Source organism: Meleagris gallopavo, chromosome 4, assembly GCF_000146605.3.
Source record: "Meleagris gallopavo isolate NT-WF06-2002-E0010 breed Aviagen turkey brand Nicholas breeding stock chromosome 4, Turkey_5.1, whole genome shotgun sequence".
NCBI classification, from domain to species: Eukaryota; Metazoa; Chordata; class Aves; order Galliformes; family Phasianidae; genus Meleagris; species Meleagris gallopavo.
The window spans coordinates 4,691,573-4,716,023 of NC_015014.2; the positions used below are offsets into that span (position 1 = coordinate 4,691,573).

General features: G+C 37.3%; 1 long non-coding RNA gene across 1 annotated transcript; it reads right to left on the reverse strand.

Moving 5' to 3' along the window:
* Nucleotides 1-663: 663 nt before the first annotated feature.
* LOC116216613 lies at nucleotides 664-16,773 on the reverse strand. Its single transcript, XR_004159735.1, has 5 exons — nucleotides 16,689-16,773; nucleotides 5,938-6,068; nucleotides 3,417-3,495; nucleotides 2,164-2,242; nucleotides 664-943 (listed from the first exon to the last, which is right to left on the reverse strand). It is a non-coding gene; the product is annotated as an uncharacterized LOC116216613 (long non-coding RNA).
* Nucleotides 16,774-24,451: the final 7,678 nt, after the last annotated feature.

A 24,451-nucleotide genomic window follows, 5' to 3' on the forward strand; every position in this document is an offset into this window, starting at 1 on the left:
CCTGTCCCTACGAAGAACATGTGTAGAAGAGGCTCACCACTGCTCTGGTTGCCTTTCCCACGTGTGCTGGACACTCTGCCAGGGCCAAAGAATCACAGAATAGCCAGGGTTGGAAGGGACCTCAAGAATCATCTAGCTCCAATTCCCCCCACCACATGCAGGGCCACCAACCTCCACATTTCATACCAGACCAGGCTGCCCAGGACCCCATCCAACCCGGACTTGAACACCTCCACGGATAGACAGGGCATCCACAGCCTCTCTGGGCAACTATTCGAGCACCTCACCACTCCTTCTAGAAAGAACTTTCCCCTGACATCCAACCTAAATCTTCCCTCCTTCAATTTTAAACCATTTCCCCTTTTCCTGCTCTTATCTACCCTTTCAAAGAGTCAATTCCCCTCCTGTTTGTAGGCTGCCTTTAGGTACTGAAAGGCTGCAATGAGGTCACCCCACAGCCTTCTTTTCTCCAGGCTGAACAAGCCCATACAGACCCCTGGGGGACGTCGCTTGTTACCAGCCTCCACCTGGACACAGAGCCATTGATGACCATCCTTTGTCTGTGGCCTTTCAACCTAATCCATCAGATGGTCCACCCATCAAACCCACATCCCTCCAATTTGGAGATAAGGATGTGGTGGGGGACCATGTCAAAGGCCTTGCTCAAGTCCAGGTAAACGACATTGGTCGCCTTCCCTTTGTCCACTAGAAGAAACAGTTGTGCTTGTTCACAAATGCCTTACCTCACCTCTGTGGTCTTCTCCGTCTCCATCGTCTTCTGTTTGTCTTAGGTTAGCATGAGTAATTTTAAGCTAGCTTGCTTTCTTCATTTTAGGTAAGACAACAGAGGTTTACTTTCCAGACTTGTCTTCTTTTGAGGTGTGCAATGTTATTCTGAAGTTGTTTCACGTTTTTTGTCTTTCTGCTCAACCCTCACATGAGGCTGCAAGAGAGGATAATGAACTGACTTCATATGCAATTATATAATAGCTTTAGTGCAATACAGAGTGTGCTTCTGTCCCATAGGATGTGTTAAAGCAAATTGCATGTTTTTTTCCTTTGTTTCTATTCTTTACACAAATTATTTTGAATCAATAATTTGCTACTGAATGTTGGGAGAATGCAAGAATGTTACTCTTGCAAATAAATTCATCTTTCACCTAATTTAAAAGATACACAGAATAAGGAATATCTAGTGAACTTTTAATTTATTAGCTGTGAACAAGTAGGAGTATAACTGAAAAAGAATAATATAAATAACAACATTGTTCTTTTATTTATTTATATAGCACTACCTCTGTGTGTCTGTGATTTAATTTGCAAGGATATAATGGGGTAAATACAAAAACTGTCTGCCAGCTCTTCAGAAAAATAACTGATATGAATTTATAATGTAAAGAGTTAATATCTGACCATACGATCTTCAAGGCATAATGAACCATGGATGTTTTCTTTTGTTTGTAGCCTGAAGCTCCAGCCTATGTGAAACCTTTTAAATGCTTAATTAGCAGCAATCAGGCACCAATACAGCTCAATCTAACTGAGGGGATAGGACAACTCTCCAGCTTGGAAGTTGCTCCCTGAAGCAGGAGAATGTGCTTCTCTAATTTTCAGCAATTCATCTTTATTTTCTTGTATCAGAACTTTTGTTTTCTTTTATAAAGTTTTGTTAAGGGAAATTGAACAAATAAAGTAGTATCAGCTGCATAAAATAACAGTTCTATACCCTGAGGAACTGAGAATGAAAAACTACTAAAGTCTCTTTATAAAATAATGTCATAGAAAGCACTATATATATTGCTCATAACATTATAATGCTTTGAAAGTGTTTCTCTGTCATAGCACAGTGTTGTTTTGGAAGACTTAACTCCAGAAGGCTAAGAAGAATCATGTTAACATACTTCAGAAATGTGTGAACATGGACTTTAGGTAAACAAACTTGCTGTGTTTTTGATCATTTCAGATTTAGATTGCTATCTAACATCTCTAATATTTTTCTTATTTTCCTTGTGAAGGAAATCAAAAGGCAAATTAGAAGATACTGTGGTTTCAGCTGACCATCTTCTGCTCTTTTTACATGTGTTATGCTATTTTCACTGTTGGAGAAAGTAGCAGGAAACCTAGTTTTAAATGAAATCTATCCACATTATGAAGAAAACTCACCACTACTTCATCTTGATGAGGTTTAATTTCTTTCTTTGTCACAGCTACTGGATATGAAGGTTGATACTGGTAGAACAAGCTGAAAAAAATACATGCATCCATGCATCTTCAGATAGAAACAGTCACCACAGAAGCAACTTGGTGAGAGCTAAAATGACTTAAAAATAAATAAATAAATAAATAAATAAATAAATCAACAAAAACAGCATGAATCTGGAAAATCTTACTAACATGCTTTTTCTGTTCAGAAAGCCCTTTAAAAATGTAACTACTGAAAAGTATTTTAGTAAACGGGGGGCTGAAGTAATTGCAGATTTCTTGCAAAACAAAATTTAAAACAGGTGGTTTAATGAGAACTACCAAGTAAGCGGTTAATGATTCAGAAACTTCACATAATTCTGCCCAGAAAATCAAACACATTCATTTAGACTTCTGTACCAGTCATCAGCTCTAGAGAACGTTTTATGATATCTCGTAAATTCTTCTCCTCACTGAAAAGCATTTAAAACATACCAAACGTGCTTCAAGAGAATGTCTTAATTTAACTGACCATTTAAAAAAATTATGGCAGCAATGCCAAATGTGAAATTTCCACTGATTAAGAAAGTTTTATGGGGGCATAACTAGTGAAAAATGCAAGCATATAGGGTCTATTCACACATGCTGTGAGGACTGACAGTCCTCTAAGACTCCAGGTTAACTGAAGGACCATTTTTCATACAGACTACTGTATTCTAGTCAAGGCCTCACTCAGTGCCCTTTCACACATACAGTTGTCAAACTGTTGGACTTCTGCTCTAAAAAAAAAATCCTCTCTCTGTTCTGACTTTTTTCACTTTTATTTCTTAGGGAGAGTGTGGATATATTTTCTCTTTGTATTATGGAAGAATTTTAGTAAACTTTCCCCCATCTGGAAAAGAGAAAAACTGAATGAACCGTAACTATTCCACAGTATAATTCTTTCAAGTGGTTAAATGACAAGGTTTTTCTCTCTGCTTGTTTGAAATAAAGATCTGCCATGAAACAGTCCAGAAGTACTTAATGGTGGTCTCCAGCCTAACGTTTGGAAAACAACCTAATAGTTTGGAAAACCTAGTATATAGTATATAATTTATACCATCAAGTGTTTGGATTATGAATAATCAATGCAGAAAAATAATTCTAGTAAGTGTCTCGAGCAAAATAGATAATCCTACTCTAAAATATTGTTTGCCTCACTTCATTTTCTGTCACATGTACAATGCATTCCATACCTGCTTGTATTTCATTATGTCATTTTCGGAGTTTGCTGCTGTATGTTGATATGTGACTGAAGTACAGCAAAATAGCAGGCTGTAAAGTAAATCATATCAATATCAAATAACAAGTAAGACATTACAAAACGTATTTATTGCCTCATTATACACTGTGATAGCCCAGAGAAGTGCATCCAGCATTGATGACTACCCTTCTTACTTCTGAGTATGCCTCTAGGCAAACTTCAATTAACATTTGTTTTTTCAGTAACCAAATGTTAATTACTTCTCAGCCACCTGTGAAACTTTTGTTGTTGTTTTTCCCTTTTTAATGCATCGTATTAAAATTACATTAAAGCAGGCTGTAATAATACTTTGAGTTACAATGCTCATGTTGAGGGTATGGGTTTTCAAGCAACATCTAAAGATCACCTTTCCCCCCCAAAAAAAGCTCTCCGAAATAAGATCACATCTCACTTTACCTAAGTACAAAATGTAGAAAGATGCTCAGCCCAGTTTTTGAGTCTCACCTGGCCCAACACAAACCAATGATCTGTAATGAGGAAACCTTCTAGTGGTACTGTCATTCACCTTGCTTCATGAACTCAGCAGTCCAAATCCTTTTGCCAACAACTGCCTCAGCACTTTGCTCTGAAGGATTACTACCTACAAACATGCTTAACTGAGGAGCTCAGATGAGTAAACCAGCACCTAACCCATGTTTATACAGGGTTACACTGTCACGTCTTGTCATGCAATGAAGGAGAAACTGTGGGGCATCCTGGTTTCTGCAGTTGCCTGCCTCTGCCACAACACTCCTGAGCACAGGGAGCAGTGTGGCTGCAGGAAGCCTGCTGTATGGTTATCACAGACAGGAGGCCTTTTCAAATCAACTTGCAAGCTGAATTTAAAAAAAAGAAAAAAAAGGGAAGGTGTATACTTCAATCCGCTCTTCAAAGGGTTTGAATTCCCATGAAAAATGTATGAAGAACAAACTGAGAGTGAACATAAGCAAAGATATTGTTTGCTGAGTAAAAATACAATCTTTGAATTAGCTCAAAATGGCCAGGACCTTAATTTCATCTTTGAACTCTTTGTTCAGTTTCCATAACTCTGAAGTGAGATAATATAATTTTCTCCTAATTTGTTTATTTAGGGCCAGCATGTGACTTACTTCAATGTTCACATAAGAACAAGGTAAGTAGTAATAACAACTTGCTTTTTAGTACATCTTAAATGCAGAAATTACTGGCAGTGCTGCAAACATGCACAATTTTGGAAGGATAGCGGCTCCCCCACCAAGAAGGCCAAAAAAATTCACTGTTCTTACAGATATGTGGCTAGTCATCATTAACTTGAACCTACATGGAAACAAGGAGAGTTATAGCTTTCTGCAACACAGCTCCCTTCCATGGAAATGCATACTGTCACTGAGGCTTTGGCTTAAACTTCTATTAATTTACGAAGATGGCGACATTCTGTAATAGCCACAAAGGTAAAGAGAAGAATAAAAATAACAATTTTCAGAAAGGTAATCTCTACACTGTAAATCTTTGTAGTTTTACATTAAATTGGTGCATCTAACTTTCTCAGCAAAGTTTTGTAAGATCCCTCTGACTTCTTTCCGTCATGCCTATAGTGCAGGATAAAAAAATGTTTTTCTTGCTGGAATAGTGTTTGAACATTGTTGGGTTCGGTTTTTTGGCTTTGTTTTTTTCTTTTCTTTGTAAGCTAAGCAAAAGAGTAGAAGGAAATCACTGATAGGCAATATAAGGAAAATGTAAGTACCTCACCAGCACATCCCAAGAGGTAGGCTATTCATGCCTGAAGGCAACATAACTATTTTTGTCCTTTCTGGGAGGGTCCATCTCACAGATGTACTCAGAGCAAAAAGACCAAGCAGCCAAAAGGCTAAAATGTGTTTCTATCATTGTCTGGTTAGAGGCAACAAACAATACAAGAGCCAATATCAGAAGCCAAGTACTTATCTAAAACAATGAACAACATGGTAAATAAAGGAGTCCTTGAAGAGAGAGAATTGTGTCCAGATGTACAAAACCACACACAAATGTAGTTACGTATTCTTCTTCTCAAAAGCTGTCTCCAAAGTTTTGCTGGAATTTATATATAAAGAATAAATAAATCCAAGTTTTGTTGCAGTTGAGCAAGAAAAATTGTAAAAATAGGACAGGAAATTAAGAGAATGAAAGAAACAACAGATTATTCAGAAATAAAAACTTCTGTTCGGCTCACCTGTCCCACATCTTTTGTTTCCTTTTTATTTTCCAGCTCAGATATTGTGAAAAATTGCTCAAAAGAGCAGGCAAGAATTGCTTAGACACACAGTATGGCAACCTACACTCTTTAGCACAGATGCACAGTAGTATAATCATAGCAGGCTTAAATTTAATCTAAGGCCATTTTAGAGGATAACAAAGCTAAGGAAGGGTGAAATGAAAACCTTTTAGTTCACTCAGTTTGTGTTACACTCAGAGCAATGAGTTGTCATGCATAGGGCCAGACAACACACAAAGCTCACCCATCTGGAATATGGCTGAGAGACCTCTTGGTTCACTGTTGACTGACAAACTTGATGTCCTTAATTTTACTTCTGCTGATTGTCTCCACATTGGATCTCACATTTCTTCAGCCCCTTCCCTCTTGGATGAGCTGCAACAGATACAGAGAAGCATCCTTTATATCCTGATGCTATCAAAAGAGTCAACATAGCTGGCCAATCTAGCCTATGCTGTTACCACAGAACACAATTTTTTTTCTCAAAATATCCTCAAGGTCAACTTGTATGAGAACTGGTAAATGAATTCCAAATGAATCTCTAAGAAACCAACACCTTCATTTCTCCTTTCCAACAGAAGGGAAGCAATGAGTTTCAATGGATCAATATCTCTGAGGTCAAAATTCATTCGTTTTAGTGATAACTATACACCAATGTATCTTAAAACTCTCCTGCTTACCCATGGCTACAATAAGAGAGAAACAGTCATATTATGAGTCTGCAATACAGTTTTTTGAATATTTCACTGCTGAAAATAAAGGACTACTACAAAAGATGCATAAATTATGTGTACATGGAGCTCTGATGTCTGATATTGCACAGATTGCTGAAACTGCCATTGTTTTCAAGAGGAAAGCTAATTAAAAAAAAAACAAAAACCAACATTGAGCGTGGGAGTGAACTGAAACAAAGAATAAGTATTTCTGGACAATTCTATGGTAGGAATTCTTAGTCACTATTTAGGCATAGATACTCAATTAAAAGTGTTTTGTGTTTGCAATAAACGTTTACTGTTTTCACAATAAAGGTCATCTCACTGATAGAAAAAAAATATCCTATTCTTCATAGAAAACTTTTCAGTAGAGTAATCCTATCCAGTGTCCATTTAATGTTCTCTCCATTTGTTCCTAATAGAAATTTTGTGTTATGACAATTAAACTTCAGCTGTTTATTCTCTCCTTTATTTCTATGCATTTCAAAGACATTCTCACCCAGGAACCAGTTCGAAGCCAGCAAGGGCAGTAGGATCTTCTGATTCATCAGGTGATATTAAGAATTCTAACACTGCACAGGAAACAAATGTCTGTGAAATAGATTCTTTAATGCATTTTATCCAGTAGTAAATTTAGGAATGAGGAAGAAAGGAAAAGACTTCTTAAATTATAGATAAAATGAATTATCTTGAAAGTATTTTGGTATTTAAACTCATCCTTTTCTCAAAAAATTAATAACATTTATAATAATTTATATAAAAGTTTATATAATTTTATAAAATTTATAATAATTTATACATTTATGAATAACTTATACATTTACAATAATAATTACTTTTTAATGTAAGTGTCAATACAGCATCAACTCTTTTTTCTGAATATTGGAGGCATTAAAAGAATCAAGTAATTCTTTACAGAACTTTTTCAAGCAAAGCAAACTGAGTTGCAGCTTTATTTTTTATCAAACCCCACACTGTATGAGCTGAAAGGAACCCCACAACTGTAACTCACCAACAAATAGCACTACAATTCCAACACAGTTCTGCTCTGTATTCAAGTCTGCTTGTTCTGTATTTTTAAGGATAGCTTTCGTTTATAAACAGAATGATTGGCCAAATAAGTGAAGCTGTTCTGAATTCTTTTAGCTCAAAAACCAAGGTGTGTCCTTGTGCATCTTCTACCTCTGTGTTGTTCAGGACTGCAACCATAATAACCTTTCCATACGGTATTAAGAGCTGCAATATATAGTAAAAATAAACCTTATCTTTTACACAGAAATCAGAGGATATCAATAGCATTCCTGTGCATGATTAAGTCTAAGGAGGAGTCCTCAAATAGGCAAATGCTGCATCTGTCAGACATATGATTCCCTTGTCTCTTTCCATTAGTTTGCTGAGGATGAAAAAGTACTTTGAATGGCAAGATGGATACAGTGATACAGTGCTTGTGAATGCTCATAGTTAAGAAATCGAAGCTGACATTTTATTCTGCACTGTGCTAACCATAAAACATTATTGTTTATCCTAACTTCATTCCATTGTCAGTCAGCTACACCTTTGGCAGCTGGGTAATAACCTTGAACATTATGCAGAGCTAGGGAAAATGTGATTGTATTTGGGAACTGACTTGACAGCATAAAATCAGGAAGCATTGGGAAAGGAGCGTGTAGTTGAAGTGACATCTCTGATGCGGTCAGTTCATGCATACTCGTGTCTCATTCTGAAGCCAGTCATTTCAATTCTATTATATCCATTTGATGATACACAAAAAGGTTGTACTATGCAAAACAAATAAGGAACACATCAGCTAAAATCCCGACTGCAAAGAGATAAATGAGCAGTCAACATATGATCCAATAATTAACCAGTACTCTATCACATAATTAGTTCCTCCTTTCTTGGGAGAGTGAGTGGTGCTCTTTTTTCTCCTTTTCCATGGAAGTCATAAATTTATAGACCCATAAAATCCTTCCATAATTGTGTTTTTATCCAGGTTGATAAGTTTCATGCAATTTATTTTCTAACATACATAACCTATTCCAAACGTTCACAGTCTTCTGCTTAGTAATACTACTAGATATGTGAAATCTAGATTTCAGATGGGCATTAGAGCAAATTCTTTTAATGACAGGGTGAGAAATACAGGGAACAAAAACATCCTTTACCATCAGGACTTAATATTTGTATATTATTTGTAATAGAACAAGGCTAAATAGCATAGTACAGACTTGCAAATGCCTTATGTTGGCATTACAGGTCCCAAATTCAGAAAATTCACTTGCTCCAAAAAACTCAGTGAAACAAACAGGAAAAAGTAGTGCTTCTGTTAAAAGGAAGATGGACTGATGCGCAAAGGCTGGGCAGTTGTTACTGTTCAGGGATACGAACTGCAGTAATTTAAGCAGAGTGCTGTTGAGTGCATGCTATATATCTGAAAATAAAATTTAGTCCTACGAGCTGCCATAGGCCTGATGAGGGATTTTACGTAGAAAGAATTGACAATTAGAGTGATGATACTGCATTTTGCAGTGAACAGGAGGAAAAATCTTTCCCTAGAAAGCTAAAGACAAAAGCCTTCCTCCTTATGGCATGTGTGTTCCTCGATTTAGAATTACTCACGTTCCAAATGCTATCAAAGAAAGCAAGCATCAATAAGCAGATAGCACAGTTTGATTATAGCATAAGTATGGCAAGAGGGAGAAGTACAGAAACAAAAGCTGAGAATGTGGAAGACAAAAAAGGGTAACTTTCAGAAACGGTCCTTATATCTGAAAATTGAATAGTCTGAGCTCGTTCTGCATGAAATGAAGGCTCAAAATGAAAGTTTATTGCAAACCCACCTAGATATTCTTTTCTTGATTCAGCATTGCGTGGTGCTATTTAGAGGAGCTGCAAAGCAGAGCCTCTTTCAAAGGCTCTTTCTGAAGGTGAGCATGCAGCAATGAATCTCCAGTGGACAGGCCCACATTTTCAACTAGACTGAATTGTTGTATCAAAAACCACACAAGACCTAACTGAGATGGAAAAGGGACAAGTCTCTGCGCTGGTGCACATCAGAGCTGATGCTGAAGGCAGAACAACAGATAGATGTAGAACAGGTTTTTCTGCAGAAAATTAAGCTTTAAAACCGTTCTAATGAAATGGTTGGAGGATGAATCAGAGGAGTGCATAAAATTAAGAAGAAAAGGGAAGATTTAAAGTAAAGCAAAGGAGGCAGTAGCTCAAAGGACTGTGGTATCCAAGTGAGTAATTTTGCTGTCACTGGCAGTGAAGGAAGCAAAGCTCTGAAGAGAAGGAGGGAGATCCCTATTAGCATGCTGGTTCTGACAAAATAGTCTAGCATCTTAAAGAATATGTTTCTCTTTAGTGATTTTCTTTTTTTTTTTGCACAGCTTCACAAATGAAGAAATAAGGAGAAAAATAATATACCCTTAAGTAATGATAGGAATAGGAGACACCAGATAAAAAAAAAAAAGATCTGCAATTATAAACACTGCATTCAGGTTTAAATCTTTTTAAAATTATCAATAGAATCGAAAGTTATTTTAATAGCCTCCATAACTACTAATGACATCCCTTGAAGGACTCCAGTAACAATGCTGATCGAAATTGCAGTAGCATTATGAAGGGACATAATGGAGGAGGTGCTGTACTGATCCTATTGTAATGCAAAGTAACACCTGCCAGTTCTATTCAGCAGAATCAACCCCACCGGAGACCTCTTTGTTCCTCTGAACAGAGCCTTATTCAGTCATAATCGTTTTACAAACACTAAATATCAAAACATATTATATGTAAAAAAGAAAAAAAACAACAACAAACCAGCTTAAGCAAAACTACTCAAGATGTAGTCCAGAAGAAAGCAAGCATTATTATCCATTTGCTACCATAGTACTGGATCAAGTTGTTCCACCCTGGATCATTTTAATGTTTTGATTATTTAAACACAGAGTAATTACTGATGACAACAATGTTTTGTGTTCCTCCAAATTTGGCATTAATATTACAATGACTTTTTAAACAATCCCAAACAGTCACTTGGCTAACTAATTGACACTATGAAACACAGGCAGACTTCAAGGTTGTACAGCCAAAGAGTGACTCAATTACTGTTCTTTTAAACATACAGGCAAAGCTACATAATCACTACTTCTTCAGCTTTTTGCACTTGGCCTTGCTAACAATATAGCCAGCATAAATGTTTCTGCCCAGTTGTCATTCAGTTTTCCCCTTCCCTTAAAACAGTTTGAAAACATTTTACCAGTTCATGGCAAAATAAGAATGAGAATTTCTTCTTGTTAAGGAAAGAATCAAGGTGATCCAACAGCCACGACCACAGATCACGGTCAAATATGAATCAATGGAGAATAATACAAAAGTAACTTGAAAAAAGAGTTCTCAAGAGAAGAGTCCTTCAAACAAATTTCATGCAGCTACATCGAACAAATTACCTAATTCATTTTTAATCTCAGAATCTCTATTTTGTTTGCAAATTTTTTGTTTGTTTTTTTATACACGTATGCACCTTGTTTTTAGGAGTCATTATGGGGTACCATAAATACTTTGTGCAGTTGCTCTTACTAGGATTTGGGGCTACAGCATCAATTCTCACACTACGGAAAGCTTTATCATTTTCTCACAGCAGTACTTCTGTAAGCTCTACAACTGCACGTCAAGTTTCTTAAAGAAATATGTTTTTGAAATACGGCTAATTAAAGAAAGAGACTAACATAAAATGCTTTGAGTGGGTAAGAGATTCCGAATCTGCCTAATAGCAAAAAGAGGCAGTAATTAAAATCAATTACAAAATGTCTGATTCTATAAATAAATAAATTAATTAAACGATATAAAATACTTGTTACTCCATTTTTGTTTCTCGATTTCCCTTGGGGGGAGGGAAGGACAACTTAAAATTCTGTAGGCATTCTGTATGCTTAAAAACGTTTACCATTATATGAGCGTGCACATTCATTTCTGCTGTGTTTCCCAGGGGACAGATGAATGCAAAACACACCTTTCCTAGCAGTGCTATGCTTGACAAACTGTACATCACTTAATCTGGTCACTAAGGCTATTTGCAACCTCTTTTGTTTCTGTTGATGGCTTCATATTGGTTTTCATATCAGAGATTCTTTACAAAGTACTGCTTGTTCAGCTCATTGTTTATTACTTTAAACTCAAACATTAGTGCTTTCCTAACAGCTATTCTCCACTTCCTCTTAAGTGCAGGAACCCAACCATCTGCTGTCAGAGAGCTTCTCTCCATAGCCAGTGCCCTCAACTACGCTTTGGATAATTTGCTTTACAGAGTGGTGAGCAAAAGCTGATTTAGACGTCTGGCTCTCTCCCTGATCCAGAAGCTCTCCCTCTGTACTTACTGCACAGCCTGGCAAAGCAAAGGGGAAACATCTCCTATACACCAAGGCACCTACTGAATAGTTCAACTGGCAAATGTGGTCAGACAGAAGCAGACTTTCACAATGCAGATGTTAATGAAACTTTTATAAAAAAAATGATAAAAGGCAACAAAAGCAGAACCGGGGATAAGAAGCAAATTTTGAACCTAAATTCCTTTATTTTAGCACCTTTGTACTCACATCATGCTGACCGTATGAAGTAAATAGAGTAACGGGATGCCTAGAGTTGGACGGGACATACAGGAACCATTGAGTCCAACTCCTGGCTCCTCACAGAACTACCCAATATTCAAACCCTATGTTTGTGAGCAACGTCCAAATGCTCCTTGAACTCTGGCAACTTGGTACCCTGGGCAGCCTGTCCCAGTGACTGACTACGCTCTGGTGCACAGCCTTTTCTTAACATCCAGCCTGACCCCACCTGTAGCAGCTCTATGCCATTCCATTCCCTTGGGTCCTGTCACTATCACCAGAGAGCAGAGATCAACACCACCCTCCACTCCCCGTGAGGAGCTGAAGTCTGCCACGAGGCCTTCCCTCAGCCTCCTCTGCTCTGAACAAACCAAGGGACCTCAGCTGTTGTTCACATATCTTGTCTTCTGATAAAAGATGGCAACTTGCACCTATTTCCCACAATGATCAGTCTTAGTACTCTATCTAAACAACACCAGTTTCAGCAAATGTACTGCTGAATGAGTCAGGGCTCCAGCACCCGTGCCTCACTCAAAGGAGACTGTTATGGCCTTCAGTAACTGATTTAAGTTACACAAAAAGCAATCCATACTCAAGAGCTCCCAAAGCAAATAGCTGCTGAAGAGAAGTATCTCACTTCTCATCTATGGTTTAAAATCTTACTAATCCCAGTGCAGAGAAGCCAAAGGATCCAAGTCAGCTTTCAGTCACCCAACACCCAACTCTCCCCTCAGCATGGGACTACTTCACAAGAAGTGGCACCACTCAGTAGAATCTCATGAAATGACTCCGAACAGTAAACGTTCCTGTTTAGCTGAACTAATAGAAAATCAGACACAGACAGAGGACACACAAAGAAGTTATTCTTTGAGGAGTAAGACCACAACAATTTTTATTCTCTGGGAAACAATAAAATTGTTTAGTTTGCTCTTCCAGCAGCACATCAGGCCATTTGCTGACTTGGTGACTTCACATGCCTGTTAAAATCATAGCACTGAGCTTAATGCACTGGCTTTCACCACCTAGCACAATAGGAGGAGGGCTGCAGTAGGTAACCCATCTTTCTAACCCAGGATTTCGTTCTTAGGTAGCCTACTTCATAGCTAAAGAGTTGTTGTCAATGGCTCTATATCCAGGCAGAGGCCAATCACGAGTGGTGTCCCCCAGACACGTGTTTTGGGACTGGGGCTCTACAACATCTTTGTCAACAAAGACTGTGAGACTGTGTGTACCCTCAGTGAGTTTGCAGATGACACTGAGCGTTGCAGTCAATATAACAGAAGGAAGGGATGCCATCCAAAAGGACCTAGACAGGCTTGAAAAGTGGACTCATGAAAAACTACTGAGGTTCAATAAGGCCAAGCACAAGGTTTTGCACGTGGGCTGGTGCACAGGGAGATTATCTCCTTTAGAGCAGCCCTGCTGAAAAGGACTTGGAGGTTCTGCTGGATGAAAAGCTGGATATGAGCCAGCAGTGTGCCCTTGCAGCCTGAAAGGCCAACGGTATCCCAGCTGGCATGAAGAGGAGTGGCCAGCAGGGTGAGAAAGGTGACTGTTTCCCTCCACTCTTCCCTTGTGAGGCCCCATTCGAAGTACTATACCTAGGACTTTCACTCAGAAAGTGGTGAGGCACTGGAACAGGCTGCCAGAGCGGTTGTGGATGCCCCCATCCCTGGAGACGCTCAAGGCCAGGCTGGATGAGTTCCTTGGCAGTCTGACTGTGTGGCTAACAACCTTGCCCAATACAAGGGGGGCTTCGAGGTCCCTTCCAACCCAAGCCATTGTATGATTCTAGATTTTTTAAAAATAGTAATGCTTGTCTTTTATGAAGCATTTCATACCCTTATAATTTTAACCACACAAAAGAAAATTTGCTATCAGTACTCTCTTGACATTCGGTATTCATCTTTGCTGATATCTTCATCTGTGCTAAGCTTGTGTTGTCCCATCTTTGTAACCAAAATAAAGAATGACTGACCACAGATTAAATGGTGTAAATTTTTTGGCAAATGGTCTGTAACAGAAGTGATGCTGATGTTTTGTTTATTGTAATAATAATGCTATTATTGGTATTTAGTAACTTTCCAGTTACATTTCTAGATTTGTTACCTAATGTTTCAAACAACTGTTTTATTGCTCATCGGTTAATGCAAGAATAAGCATGGAATAATCACAGTAACAAATACTTTGAATGGAAGTTTCCATAGTAACTTCCATCTACTGCCTTATGAACTGATGTGCTCTAATTTATGCAATCTTAACATCCTCTCTTTGCTATTTTATCTACTGGCAGCAAGTAAATAAAAACAAAGAAATTGTTATCATCATTTTTAAATTCAGACACTCAAAAATGTGGTAGAAAAACTGAATACACACATCTTTAGATAAAAAATTTCTCACTGCAATCACACATATTCAGTATGCAACATTAAAATAAACTATTTTGCTTTAAGTCAGATTGAAACAATGGTTTCTATTATTGCCTTCATGAAGGCTCATTATAGCTGTAGGTCCTTAAAAGGGTAAAGAATATTTCCTCTTATCAGCATTCAGCAGAACTGAACCGTTACGCTGCAGGGGACATGCTATGCTTTCTCTTTTTTTGCTCTGAGGTACAGAACAACGGAGAGGCAAGAGGACATGGCTATGCATGTAGAAGCATGAGCTGTCAGACTGCTCTGGTATCTGCAAAAGAGCCAGTGATCTCTCATCCCACGAGTATCTAAGACTGCAGACACAAGCATTTCTAAGGTCCTGGTGACAACCAAATAGGGGCAAAGGATAAGATTAATTTAATATTAAGCATATGCATAAAACAGCAAAGGACTAAGGCTTCTAGAGTAAGGGAGGAATGGTTTCAACTTGTGTTTACATAGCGATTGAACACTGGGACTCCAATCCTCCTAGCTTTCTCAGTTTTGCCACCATAAAAAACAATACTATTTTTATTACTTAATCAGCTAATGCTCAGCTAACTTACAGATTATTAAAGGAATGACAAAAAAAAAAAGTACAGATTATGTATCTTGGGAAATGGAATAACTTGAAGGCATTTTTTAAGTGACTATGTTACCCTGATGATTTGAGATTTGCTAGTGTACATATACTATTAGCTTTATGTTGTCATTAACAAGAGTTAAGAGATAGAAGGAATAAACAGGAAGAAAGAAAAATGAATTTGGCAGAAAATGGTATACATGTTTGTGAGCTCAAACAACCTTTGACAGGGAAAAGAAACAAAAAACAACAACCAATCAACACCACTGAAGATTAACCAACATCCTCTCTGTAATTCTTGAAGCACTGAGTTATATTCTACTCAAATATATAATATTATTTTCTGATTTTAGAAATGAAAGTCTTCTCACTGACGACGTTATCTAATTTTTACGTACTTTGTTAATGTTTAAAAAAAAAAGACATCACATGGAAAATACATGAAGGGTATATGGAAAATACTAAATCAAGATAATTTACTTGTACCATAGGATATGTAGACAGGTTTCCCTTGGAACTGGGTTCACAGAACATTCTGTGTGATTCAGGTAGGTCCTAAGAGTAAATCAACAGCATTTCTACACCGCAGTACTGAAGTCACCTAGGTTAGCTGTATACTAAAAAATAGGAATGCTCTTATGTAAGCTGCCTGAATTCATTCTTCTCTACTAAGGCAGAAGTGTTTGATTTTATTGTGAGAAAAAGAACAAAATAGCTTATTTTATTTCTGAACTTTCCATTTCCCACTTTTTTTTGTCTTCCTAGTATATCCCACGACCTCCATACAGTCTTACAGACTACATTCTCTTTAGCTTGGAAAATACCTACAATACTATGACTGTTAAGTAAAAAAATATTCATTATATGTATTTATTTACCATTAATGGATGAATGCAGTGAGGCTTTCACTTCCTGTCTCATCAGCTCTGCATCAGTAAAGCCTGCTCCTTCCATAGGAACCTCCATGGGACACACAATGGATGATGCTCTATTTAAAAGGTGCTTCTCTCACCTCAACATCTTTCCTCTTTCTTCCATTGTGGGTAGAAGCATATTTTTTAAATCTTATCAGTCAGCATTAATGAAAAATCTGAACAGGAGCAGTTGAGAAGGCATCAATAAAGGTATGACTGGAATAAAATATGGGATGAAATAAGGAATAATAAAGCTAGAAATTAGAGATGCAGAAATGGAAAACTATTTAACAGAGGAAAGTGAAAGGTTGTAATAACAATTCATATTCTTTGAATGTGAAATTCTCTTTAGCAGGGAAAAGGAGTAAGATCATACAGTGCTACAGAATGGGTTAGGTTGGAATAGACCTTAAAGATGACCTCGTTCTAATCCTGTGACATGGGCAGGGTTACCACCCATTAGATCAAGCTGACCACAGCCCTGTTCAACCTGACCTTGAATCCCTCCAGGGATAGGGCATCCACAGCATCTCTGGGCAGCCTGTTCCAGTGCCTCACTACCCTCTGAATAAAAAATTTCTTCCTAAGATCTAACATAAATCTCCCTTTTTTAGTTTAAAATCATTTTCCCTTGCTCTATCATTATCTGCCTGCATAAAACATCAGTCTCCCTCTTGCTAATAAGATCCATTTAAGTAATGGAAAGCCACAATGAGGTCTCCCTGGAGTTTTCTCTTCAATAGGCTGAACAAACCCAGTTACCTCAGCCCTTGTTCATAATAGAGGTGCTCCAGCTCTCCAATCATCTTCATGGCCCTCCTCTGGACACCCTCCAACATCTTCAAATGATGCCTTAATTAAAAATGGAAATTATGATCAGTTACGTTTGTGATAAAGGAATTTATTAAAAAAATGCAACAATAAACAGGCAAACAACTTACTGAAAGAAGCTGAAATACTTTTCAAAAGAGAGAATCTTTGATCGTCCCTTTTTATAAGGGACCTAAAGAGAAGAACTGAGGAAAAAAAAAAAGTTTCTAAGTAGCTATAAAGCTTTTATCTCTCCTAATAGCAGGTAATCACGCCTTGTGAGTGTCCCCATCCTACCAGAGCATAAGAGATGTGATTTTTACTTACATCAACTAGTACCTAACAACACCTCACCAAAAATATATTTTCAAAATAACTTTAAATAGTAGGGGGGAAATAAAGACTGAAGCTATATGAAGCATGTGACATTCATTTCTTAAACCAGAATTGTTCTCCCAGATAAATATCTAGAGAAAAGCAAAGAAACAGTATTTGAATGTGCAGAATGTTGTAATAATGATCACTGGTTCACCCTGCTTTAAGGTATCACTCGTGTTGAGTGACTGTAATGAAAATAAATGTCTGCCTTTCATTATACAGTGATTATAGAACATTTTATGATACAAATATATGGTAAAAAAGGTTCCTCTTTGACTGTTCCAGTCCATTAAACTTAGTTGACAGCTCAATACAATGGATACATTGTGCATTTCCTTAATGACAGCGTCTAGTCAGTATACTTACAGGTGGCAAAAACAGAAAAAAATATAAGTTGCAGTATGATGTATCCAACTATACTTCTGATTCCAGTTTTTTTTTTTTAACCACCAAGGTACACTTGAATAGCTTGCTCTTAATTTTAATAAATTGTTGGAATTCATAAGATTGGATCTCCTGAATCTGAACGCTCACACAGGAGAAATAAGAACAGCAAGAAAGTAATTCTTAACAGCATGTTCAAGACCTGCAACAAAAAAAGCTCATACTGTTCTGAATCGCACGACTGACATAAACGCAAATCTTCAATCAAAGGGATGTTAATTTTGTGGAGGATCTCACAGATGATTTCATGAGTAAAGAGCAACCATTTTCAATCAATCAACAATGAGGGCAATCCAGCCCACAAATTTCCTCTTGCAAACTTTCTATTGTTTCCTGGTCATTTTTCTGAAGATGAAACATTAAGGATGCAATCCATAGCAGGTGCATTATTAGTAGGGAGGAATGTTTCTAATTCAGAATGTGCTAAGTATGATGACACACACAGTTGTGTGCCATTGATGAAGGCAGGCAAGTGTAAGTGTCCAGACAGAGAATATCCCTCAAGAGAGGCAGAAGTGTAAAATTTAACATTAATCCTACAAAATTATTCTGTCAGGAAGTTGTGTTAAAAAAAACAGAAAGGTAAAAATAGTTATAAATTGTTGCTTTTACACCAGCCTTCAATAAATTCATATTAAATGAACGTAAATGGACTGCAATCTAGGAGAACTTCCATTTAGGTAGATTATTTTTAGATTTTCCAAAGGAAATAGAGTGGTCTGCTAATGGCAAGACACACTGCTTTGGTTCTATATATTTTTCCCAATTATTTCTTCAGCAAAATGTTTTGAAAGGACCTGTTGCTTGCATATGCATCTTCTGGAGCAAATCACAGCAGCAAAATAACTCTTCAAAACAGAAAAGATAGGCACTTCCAGAAAGATGCACAGATTTGCTAAACGAATAAAAATGTGCACAAAAAATGCTGATACTCAGTTCACTTTCATTTAGTTTCAAAATGTCATAACTCGCATGATAAGGAAACAGAAAAAATGTTGCATTTTCCTCTTCACTAGCCTATGGGACAGGGTAGGGGAAATAAACTATTTTTCCTGTTGTTTTCAAAGGCTGTACACCTTCCTGTGTAATACTGATCATTATCTCTAAGACTGCCGATCACATAAGAGCATCCTAACTCCTGCCAAGCATTTTCATCTTTCAGAACTGTCATTTGATTCTGTGCTCAGCTTAAAGCATTCAGCAAATATTTGCTGAACTTCCCCACAGCCTTCTATCTCCACACTGATCACACAAAAACAATTTTCTTCCAACAGTCCCATGGATGCAAGCTTATCATAAAGTTCCAAAATAAATATCATTTTGAACAAATTCCAGTATTTCCCACCCATCAATGCTACAGTTTGCATATAATGTATTCACACCTAAGTGTTATAGATAATAAAAAGAGCTCTGCTGATGAACATGAACCAGTTTATTACAACAATAAATCCCTTCTAGAAATATTTAATAAAGCTCCCATAAAAATTTCTTGCACGCAAAGAATGCTGTTTACAGACAAATGCAAAACATTTGGTTAGAGATCTACTCCTGAAAAATTACTCATGAACAACATATTTTCATAATTTTACATAATTAAAACTCTTTAAAAAAATTAAACAGCAAAGTAATCATATAGCAGCACCTTGATTACATGGCCTTATACGTATGCACTCCTTACATATGACAAAAAAAAAACCAACAAATTACTCTAAACCATTCAAGTGAGAACAGCAGGGAATGTCTGATTATGTACTCACTTGTTTCCAAGCTAGCTGTCCTATAGGATGGAAGTGGACAGAACAGAGAGACTTAACTTGTAAACAGCTTTTAGAGGTTTAATAATGCTTGAAAGGTGCAGATATTCAAGCACTGTGGATTGCTGCATAAACTATTAAAGGAATAGGAGTTTGCTTGCAACCAGTCATTTTTGTAAAAGGACAGTAATAACTGAGCATGAAATATATTCAGTATGCATTAGGTTCTTTGCCAGCGTGTTAGCCCTGCGTGTTAGCCCTGCTTTTTTCTTGTGGTAGTCTGAATCTTCTGTGCTCCTCATATGTTACACCGGCCATACGATAGTGTAACCTGCGAGGAAATGTCTACACAGCACAAAGTATAATCCTGCAGGTGGAACCAGTCTGCAGTCTGGCATTCTGCCTGCGTTCCTCAACAATGCTGGTAGCCCAGGACAAATGCCGTTACAATATTACTATCACTCAAATTACTGATTTGTATTATATCCCATTAACCCAGATTCAGAACTTCATAAACGTACTCCTAAAACAGAAGCAACAAACAAACTAGGTGGCTGTTTAATACCACTGCATTTTTGAGTGACGAGCTGAGGGATGACTAGGAAAGCCATATGCTATGGAGTACCATTTTCTGAGTTCACCTGGCATCATAATTTTCCTTGAAACTACTGAGATGCTCATCTTTTCAGAGTATAGAAGGTCATGGGGTTATACAAATTCTATTTCACAGATGTTATACAACACATGCAACAGAAAGAAGCCTGACCTGAAGCTCTGCCAGAGAACAGTCATTAGGGCAAGAGAGATACAGACTTCATTTTCACTTTTTCAGTTCTTTACCTATATTTCTTTATGCCTTATCTCTTTATAGGTTATCTACAGCAGATATGGTGGATAAGCCTCTGCTGTGTTTGATTAGAGGCCCGATTCAGCTCAGCTTGCCTTATGTGAAGAGCAGACTGGAGGCATTTCTCACGTAGAGCCCATGATAAATCTGTAAGCTGCACAGCTGGGACATCAACAAGAAATGCAGGTCCCAAGCTGATTCCCTAGTTACTCCTGAGGGTAACGCATCAGTGGAAAGCTTTTATCACAGTAGTCAAGGGAGGCAGATGTGTTTTCAGCCAGAGAGTAAAATTTCTAACCTACACCAAAATGCTGAGAATTGTTCTTGAACCCAGAGAGCCCTTATCACAATGCTTCCAATCTTTTGTTCTTTTTCATAGCACAAAAACATAGAACAAATTATATTCATAAGCTAGTGAGCCAACAAAATTAGAAGAGAAGAAGAAAGTGTTGGAAAATTATTTTGGCAGCCAGCTGACTCCTTCAAGACCTCTATTTTGTGCTGCACTGAGTGTAAAGGGAAAACTTGCTGATTTGTTGTAAGATTTTATTCTGTATACCCTAGCATTTTATGCATATTTTAGAGGTCTCCAGGGAAAAATTATCTGCCAATTCAGAAAGCACTTTAATTAATTAAAAAGCTTTCCTTTCTATGTTCTTAATGCAATTTCTGTAACACTTTCATGCTAAGGCTTATTGAGTTATTTGAAAACCATTATTCATACAAAACTCTGAATTTTTAACATCAGACTTCAGGGTTTAGGCTCTGATGTCTCCACACAAGCAGCCAAAAACCTACCTTACATTTTACAAAAATGCAGCGTGTCAAGAAGCTTCAAGTGACCTCCTAAGAATAGCTTACTAAAAGCCAGGTGAAGGTCCATCTAGCTCTGCAACCAGCTCTTCAGAACAACCACTGGCAGGTGCTTAGTAAAGCACGAGGTTATTCAGGGGTACCTCCTGAATAACTCTGGATATCCAGAAGCTTAACTCAAGACATGCCAAAAAAATTCCCCCAAAGACCTGGATTCTGAGAAGGTCTAAGGGGAGGCTGCCCTGGTAAACTGTGTGCCATCATCAATTCCAGACACTCATTACCACTAGCACTGCACATACATCCTCTACCTCAGCTTTCTTAAAGATTCAGTTTCCGTTTACGAACGTAATACCAAATCTTTTCACTTCCTAAATGGATTGAAGAATGAGTTGCTTAAGTGCTTCAATAAAGTTTCATCCCTGGCTAATCTATGGCAGAACAGATAATGAAAGTCCCATCCTCAGCAATGAAATTACTCAGGTGAAAGTTACATTTCATAAAACAACAGTGATTATGTATAGTCCGGATACCTAGGCACAACCACATCTTGACACGAATCCAGGTGACCAATAACTAATTCTAATATAAATTTACATTGCAGAAATACAGTACAGCTATATCTGAGATGAAATAGCAACCCGTGATGAAATCAGTATTCACACTGCCAAAATGCCAAAAGAACCACGGTAAGGAAGAGAACTATGAAACACAACTGACAGGGAGAAAGCATGCATGCCTCATATTTCCACTCACATCTTCTGAAATAACATGCTACAGGAAAAAAAAAGTGACAGAAGAGGAAAAAACAGGTTGCTTATGAGTTCCAGGGTTTCAGTAATTACTTATTTCATTTTCACTCCCCTTCACTCCTCCAAACCCTTTGCCTCCTCCAAACCAGGCCGGTACCTTTAGTTGCAAAGATGAACAAGAGTACTAAAACCAAAAACACTTGCAGCTTTCTGGAGAAGTTTCCTCACTACATTCGCTTTCCCTCACTGTTATAAGATTATGTATGAAATATAACGAGAATTATTTCATTATGATAAGCATGCTAAACAACGTGGGTCAAGTAGTAAGAACAAATCTTTGTTGTTTCACTGCATGATTCAGATCTGTTGTGGCTTGAAGCACATCCACAAGTCTCATAAGTAATTTTACAAAGCTGTAAAGATTAAAATATAGTTTAGAATTAAGATTCATGAGTAGCGAAACTGTTCAGTGAGTCCAAGTATTACTCAGCATGTGCCACGGCAGCACACATGGAGAGTCCAGTTCAGCAAATGCCTCCTAGATTAAGCTCAGTAAATTCTCTATTCTAAAATAAATAAATAAATAAATAAATGTTTTCTAAAAGAATAGACCTAAATTAGTTTCCTAGGGGATGTTTCAAGCACTGAAAAACAAGGTCTGCTTTCAGAAGTGCAGCAGACACTAAGACAGTAACAAAAAACAGCAAAACTTGGTTTGTAACCCACACCAGCATTGATCCACTGTGCGTTAGTGCTCTGTTTAGGGAAGCTTGCTTTACTGAATAGACTGAGAATATTGACAGTTACATACTGTTTTGAATGAGACATCTGGATGTTACATCAAAATAAGGTCCATCTCAGCAGGTTGTTCTTTATCTGGAAACTTATGAGTTTTCAACATATAAAACATGCTTTAAAAATTGAATTTTTCGGCAAACAGCAAACGCTTTCCACAGAAGTTTTCAGAAACAAGCTACTCCTATTCTACCTAACTTAGAATTGCATTTATCTGCAGGGAACGTCTTCGCATAGCGATCAAGAATGCAGTTTTGAGAAGCAAACAATTTTCACTCCAGTTTCAACCGTTTAAATAGCTTAACCTCTGTAGAATGGACTAAAACTCCTTATGTTCGTCCCCAATTCAAATCAAGATATATCATTAGGAGAGATTTCACAGAAATCTTAGATTTTTGTTCCAAAAAACTTAGGAGTTTTTTGGAATCAAGTATTTCCCCCGAACAGGCTAAAAAACAAGAATTCCTTCGTAGGTTTGAGAAGAAAAAAATTCCAAGAAAAAATCTCCATTGATTCTGTAAGCAAAAGGCAGACATGCAAGATACATTTGTGACTTGTAAGCTTACACAAATGTGGCAACACAGCATGAATCCTGCACTCTAGTTTCAAGCGTGATTCTGCTCTGTGCTTTCATTTCTGTATTATTCTATTATATTTCAGCTTTATCTGAAGTCTAGAGGATTTCGATCAGGACAGTAGATAGAGAAGTTAGTTGTTTTGCTTTCCAATTAAACTCATTCATGCAGAAGCCTTAAAATACCTTCCAAATGGAGATACAACTTATGCATAATGTAAGGCACATAGGTATCAGTATCTCTATTAAAAATTTAACAAGTTGAGGGGAGATATCTTAAGAGGATTTCTCAAGGTCATACAGTCAGAAACAGCCTACCAATAGCCTGCCTACCAAGACCAAAACCTAAAGGCAATATGCAGACTTGCACACACATCCATATGATGCCAAAGATAAAGAATCAGTTTGCAGCCTGATGATCAAACTGGAGTTGAATGCGGAACTCATTCAAGACTTGACACAAATGCACAGACAGCCCTGTAGAGATGTTCTATCACAAAAACTTGCATTTCAATGTACTGTAGAGCATGCTCCATAGGTATTGGCACTGATACAGGGAGAGCATTTTGCTTCAAATCCCATTCCCCGCATATCTAATAACAGACAATAACTTTCTACCACCTGCTTCCAAGAGTCAAAAATGTTAGGTAGGAGGTACTGTGGCAATTCCTTAAGTATTTCATTTGCTTTATACAAACAAAAAGGAAGTAAAAAGAGTAATTCCTTAAAACACAGTGCAAAGTAGCATTAATTATTGATTAATGTGATAAAGTATTTCAAGAAAACAGACATGACTGAGATCATACATTATGATGATATACAATCATTATAATGATTAACAACTGCTTACGAGGACGCATCCATAGTGCTTGTAGAACTATGTTCATCTGTGAATTAGTTAATCCAAAAGCTTTATGAAAACATGAAAAGACAATCAGAAAATCAGCTTAGTAGTTAAATTTGTACAAAGACAATTTGTACAACTGATTAGTTTCCGAGCAATATGGCAAAGCCTTCAAACAAGAAACAACTTAAGAATGGCATACTTGTAATTGGTTTGTATTCATCTTCCCAGCAAATTTATTTGCAAAATAATAGCCAAAATTGCTGTTCCATTTTCTAGTATATGAAGGAAACTACTTATATTTATGTACACACAAAAATGTAGTGCTCTGAATGCTCCCTGCTAACAGACTGTGCTGCTTGTGAATAATGCTAACAGGCAATTTCAGTCCCATGAATTAAACAGACTCGCACTCCACTTCGGTTTACAGGCAGTCTGAAAAAAGCCCAATACAACACTGTGCTCCAAATCTTCTCCTTCTGAAAACGCTTTGTGACCTCAAAAGGTGCTGTTT